Source organism: Ylistrum balloti, unplaced genomic scaffold (assembly GCF_031769215.1).
Source record: "Ylistrum balloti isolate Yb309-2 unplaced genomic scaffold, AGI_CSIRO_Ybal_v1 Utg371890, whole genome shotgun sequence".
Classification (NCBI taxonomy): domain Eukaryota; kingdom Metazoa; phylum Mollusca; class Bivalvia; order Pectinida; family Pectinidae; genus Ylistrum; species Ylistrum balloti.
In genome coordinates, this window is record NW_026782932.1 from 267,847 (window position 1) to 274,196 (window position 6,350).

Sequence of the window (6,350 nt, forward strand, 5' to 3'; positions counted from 1 at the left end):
TTATCGAAGAATGGTACGGTAAAGGAGAACGGGTCTCATTTCTTATCGAAGAATGGTACGGTAAAGGAGAACGGGTCTCATTTCATATCGAAGAGTGGTACGGTACAGGAGAATGGGTCTCATTTCATATCGAAGAGTGTTTAGTACGGTAAAGGAGAACGGGTCTCATTTCTTATCGAAGAATGGTACGGTAAAGGAGAACGGGTCTCATTTCATATCGAAGAGTTCTTAGTACGGTAAAGGAGAACGGGTCTCATTTCTTATCGAAGAATGGTACGGTAAAGGAGAACGGGTCTCATTTCTTATCGAAGAATGGTACGGTAAAGGAGAACGGGTCTCATTTCTTATCGAAGAATGGTACGGTAAAGGAGAACGGGTCTCATTTCTTATCGAAGAATGGTACGGTAAAGGAGAACGGGTCTCATTTCATATCGAAGAATGGTACGGTAAAGGAGAACGGGTCTCATTTCTTATCGAAGAGTGGTACGGTACAGGGGAACGGGTCTCATTTCTTATCGAAGAATGGTACGGTAAAGGAGAACGGGTCTCATTTCATATCGAAGAATGGTACGGTAAAGGAGAACGGGTCGAAGAATGGTACGGTAAAGGAGAACGGGTCTCATTTCATATCGAAGAGTGGTACGGTAAAGGAGAACGGGTCTCATTTCATACCGAAAAGTGGTACGGTACAGGAGAACGGGTCTCATTTCATATCGAAGAGTGGTACGGTACAGGGGAACGGGTCTCATTTCATATCGAAGAGTGGTACGGTACAGGAGAATGGGTCTCATTTCATATCGAAGAGTGGTACGGCACAGGAGAATGGGTCTCATTTCATATCGAAGAGTGGTACGGTAGAGGAGAATGGGTCTCATTTCATATCGAAGAGTGGTACGGCACAGGAGAATGGGTCTCATTTCATATCGAAGAGTGGTACGGCACAGGAGAATGGGTCTCATTTCATATCGAAGAGGTTTTAGTACGGTAAAGGAGAACGGGTTTCATTTCTTATCGAAGAGTGGTACGGTACAGGAGAATGGGTCTCATTTCATATCGAAGAGTGGTACGGTAAAGGAGAACGGGTCTCATTTCATATCAAAGGGTGGTACGGTAGAGAAGAACGGGTCTCATTTCATATCGAAGAATGGTACGTTAAAGGAGAACGGATCTCATTTCATATCGAAGAGTGGTACGGTAAAGGAGAACGGGTCTCATTTCATATCGAAGAGTGGTACGGTACAGGGGAACGGGTCTCATTTCATATCGAAGAGTTTTTTAGTACGGTAAAGGAGAACGGGTCTCATTTCTTATCGAAGAGTGGTACGGTACAGGGGAACGGGTCTCATTTCTTATCGAAGAATGGTACGGTAAAGGAGAACGGGTCTCATTTCATATCGAAGAGTGGTACAGTACAGGGGAACGGGATACGGGTACAGGAGAACGGGTCTCATTTCATATCGAAGAATGGTACGGTAAAGGAGAACGGGTCTCATTTCATATCGAAGAGTGGTACGGTACAGGAGAACGGGTCTCATTTCTTATCGAAGAGTGGTACGGTACAGGAGAATGGGTCTCATTTCATATCGAAGAGTGGTACGGTACAGGGGAACGGGTCTCATTTCATATCGAAGAGTGGTACGGTAAAGGAGAACGGGTCTCATTTCTTATCGAAGAATGGTACGGTAAAGGAGAACGGGTCTCATTTCATATCGAAGAATGGTACGGTAAAGGAGAACGGGTCTCATTTCATATCGAAGAGTGGTACGGTAAAGGAGAACGGGTCTCATTTCATATCGAAGAGTGGTACGGTAAAGGAGAACGGGTCTCATTTCATATCGAAGAGTGGTACGGTAAAGGAGAACGGGTCTCATTTCATATCGAAGAGTGGTACGGTAAAGGAGAACGGGTCTCATTTCATATCGAAGAATGGTACGGTAAAGGAGAACGGGTCTCATTTCATACCGAAGAGTGGTACGGTAAAGGAGAACGGGTCTCATTTCATACCGAAGAGTGGTACGGTAGAGGAGAACGGGTCTCATTTCATATCGAATGGTGGTACGGTATAGGAGAACGGGTCTCATTTCATACCGAAGGGTGGTACGGTAAAGGAGAACGGGTCTCATTTCATATCGAAGGGTGGTACGGTAAAGGAGAACGGGTCTCATTTCATATCGAAGGGTGGTACGGTATAGGAGAACGGGTCTCATTTCATACCGAAGGGTGGTACGGTAGAGGAGAACGGGTCTCATTTCATACCGAAGGGTGGTAAGGTAGAGGAGAACGGGTCTCATTTCATATCGAAGGGTGGTACGGTAGAGGAGAACGGGTCTCATTTCATATGGAAGGGTGGTACGGTACAGGAGAACGGGTCTCATTTCATATCGAATGGTGGTACGGTATAGGAGAACGGGTCTCATTTCATACCGAAGGGTGGTACGGTAAAGGAGAACGGGTCTCATTTCATATCGAAGAGTGGTACGGTAAAGGAGAACGGGTCTCATTTCATATCGAAGAGTGGTACGGTAAAGGAGAATGGGTCTCATTTCATATCGAAGAGTGGTACGGTAGAGGAGAATGGGTCTCATTTCATATCGAAGAGTTATTAGTACGGTAAAGGAGAACGGGTCTCATTTCATATCGAATGGTGGTACGGTATAGGAGAACGGGTCTCATTTCATACCGAAGGGTGGTACGGTAAAGGAGAACGGGTCTCATTTCATATCGAAGAGTTATTAGTACGGTAAAGGAGAACGGGTCTCATTTCATATCGAAGAGTGGTACGGTAAAGGAGAACGGGTCTCATTTCATATCGAAGAACGGGTCTCATTTCATATCGAAGAATGGTACGGTAAAGGAGAACGGGTCTCATTTCATATCAAACGGTAGTAAGGTAGAGGAGAACGGGTCTCATTTCATATCGAAGAGTGGTAAGGTAGAGGAGAACGGATCTCATTTCATATCGAATGGTGGTACGGTAAAGGAGAACGGGTCTCATTTCATATGGAAGGGTGGTAAGGTACAGGAGAACGGGTCTCATTTCATATCAAAGGGTGGTAAGGTACAGGAGAACGGGTCTCATTTCATATCGAAGGGTGGTACGGTACAGGAGAATGGGTCTCATTTCATATTGAAGGGTGGTACGGTACAGGAGAACGGGTCTCATTTCATATCAAAGGGTGGTAAGGTACAGGAGAACGGGTCTCATTTCATACCGAAGAGTGGTAAGGTAGAGGAGAACGGGTCTCATTTCATATTGAAGAGTGGTACGGTACAGGAGAATGGGTCTCATTTCATATTGAAGGGTGGTACGGTAAAGGAGAACGGGCCTAATTTCATATCGAAGAGTTCTTAGTACGGTACAAGACGATAGGTGTGAATTTACATCTAAAAGCTCTTAATATGACACATTTGAATGGGTCTCAATTCAAATTAATGGAGCTCTTGTTTGGTACAGGAGAGCCGTCTCGTTCCACATTTCATACCGAAGAGACTATCAGGAAGGCGCAAGGGAAACGGTCGTGATATCGAAAAGCTCTTGGTATGATACAAAAGAACGGGTTCCATTTCAAACCGAACAACTCTCAGTGTGGACGAGAAGAATAAAAGCGAAAAGTTTTTTGTGAGGTAGGGGAGAATGCATGGTCTGATTTCAAAGTCAGAAATATTTTTTATACTGGAGTACGCGTTTACAGTCTTATTTCATTATTATCAGGCCTTTCATTGGAGTTCGCAATTAACAACTATTGAACACTTACAACCTTATAGTTTCTCCAGTACTCTTGTTTAATCATATTGTTGAGTGTTCGCTTATTCTGTCGACCCCTAACCTAGACTTGCTTTTTGCAGTATGAATTGTTAAGTCCACCTTCATGTGACCACAGATGCTGCGAGGAGAAACAAACACCTAGCAAACATTATGTTATTAAATGAGCTGTAAAATGATGAAGGGTGGTTCGAGTTTTTAACCTTACTACTTGTACCGAAGGTAACAACAATAGGTCTGCCTGAAATTACCTGTATGTGTATATTTCTCATTCTGCTGTAACGCCTAGATTTAGTTTATCATTTCGGTAGTGATAATCTTGGTTAACTTGGGTTGCAGATGTCTTTTACTTATATTTAAAGCGAAACTCTGTCTAAAGACAGTAATAGCCTATTTCACTGACGTGCTTCAAGAACCATTTGTTGCTCCTCGAAGGATTCCTGAAGCCGTTTAGGAATGTGGAGCTTACTCGGAATGTTTCCAACGTCCGACTTGAAGACGGTCCTTTAGACACACAGAGACCTTTTATTACTGTTGCAGCAATGCTAGAATGCTTGTTAGAACTGGTATAGAATTGTTTAAAGAGAGACAGGATGTAAAACGTTCTTTATTATTGTAGGGTGACATGAAGCTATTAATTAGAACTGACATTAACAATGACGTGTCAATGAATTAAACAATAGAATTCTCACGATTAAATCAACCGCCCCATTTGTGTAACCTGATCACTTATGTAACGAGTGTAAGAGCCAGTCTGTATAGGTATAGAGTAACAAGGAAACCCCTGAATCAAACGTCTAAAATTCTCTATGTACTGACCAATGGAAAGAACTGCACTTGAAGCACAGCGTGTGTGATTGTATTACACAGCGCGGCTGCCTTATCACAGAAACAGTACAATATACACGTATCACTGGGGAAATGTATATATATTTTCTATTTTTGTACCATAATTTTGGAATCATCTCAGTATTTACGTAATACAGTACTTCAATGTTAACTGGAGGTTATCATCACAGGACCTGCAACAATATTTTTGGGTGATGAGAGCTTGTCTGGTATACTATAATAACTAACAATGTTTCTGGGGAATTAGGTTAGGTATACCACAATTATGCTAGTAATAATGGTATATATAGTATACCATACAAGTCCTCATACCCCTCCCCCCTCCCCAGAAACGTTGTTACAGGCCCCTGTGATAGTATATCATACAGACCCTCATTCCCCAGAAACATTGTTACAGGCCCCTGTGATAGTATACCATACAGACCCTCATTCCCCAGAAACGTTGTTACAGGCCCCTGTGATAGTATATCATACAGACCCTCATTCTCCAGAAACACTGTTACAGGCCCCTGTGATAGTATATCATACAGACCCTCATTCCCCAGAAACACTGTTACAGGCCCCTGTGATAGTATACCATACAACCCCTCATCCCCCAGAAACATTGTTACAGGCCCCTGTGATAGTATACCATACAACCCCTCATCCCCCAGAAACATTGTTACAGGCCCCTGTGATAGTATACCATACAACCCCTCATCCCCCAGAAACACTGTTACAGGCCCCTGTGATAGTATACCATACAACCCCTCATCCCCCAGAAACATTGTTACAGGCCCTTTGTTTATTACTGTCATTCTCAAGACTAGGTTAATCAGTCGGAGATATCACAAGGGATTAAAATGAATCAGAAATGTTCGTCTTGTTATATCTCTAATGTCACTCTAAAGAAAGAAAACCATGTTTATGTGAAGTGACATACACCCTTAACTATAGGTTGTGTATAACATTGATCTTTAGGTATATCCTTTCCGATTTTACTCACAGTACAGCTAGAAATGGTTGTAATAGGACGAAAGAACCTTGTTACATGACTAATTGAATTGAAACTGAAGCCAACATTGGGACGCATTTGATACATACTTAGATCCTAGCCATGTCTTGTGGACTGCAATACAGAGAACCAGAAATAAACCGATTCCTTTACCCTCCATATCTGTTTCCCTTAAGTATCTCTCTTATAAGAGGTCAAACCTGTTGCATTAAAATGTCAAATGTAAAATTGATACTTCCTTGGTAACATAGTATCGTATCATTTCACGAGCTGCTTGCAAGCTAGTTAGTTTGAATATAGGTCTCTACAGAACTTTTGAATGAAAGCAAAGAAAAGACCATTTTCGTTGAGGAATTATTCCAATTAACGTTAATATTGAACTTTTATATGTCAAATATATGTTTTCCCTCGCAGGTACGACATTATTCCATTCACAAAGGAGTTCTTGTCATTATCTTACAACTTGAGAATCAGCTATTTATCAGCATACTCATGACCAGCATCAAATAGTAACAGCGAATACAGGGAATGCTTTGACCTGATAAACCTACGTGTAAATATGTACAACAATGAAACCAAGCAACATCTTTATCCAACAACCTTACTTGTAAAAATCTCCAACTACCCAATCAGGGAATGCCTTACCTGATGACCCTAATGTTTAAATTAACAAACAAAACCAAAGGAGTTATGTTTACATAAAAGAATTTATTAAGCAGATAACCTAAGTATACAAAATCAGTT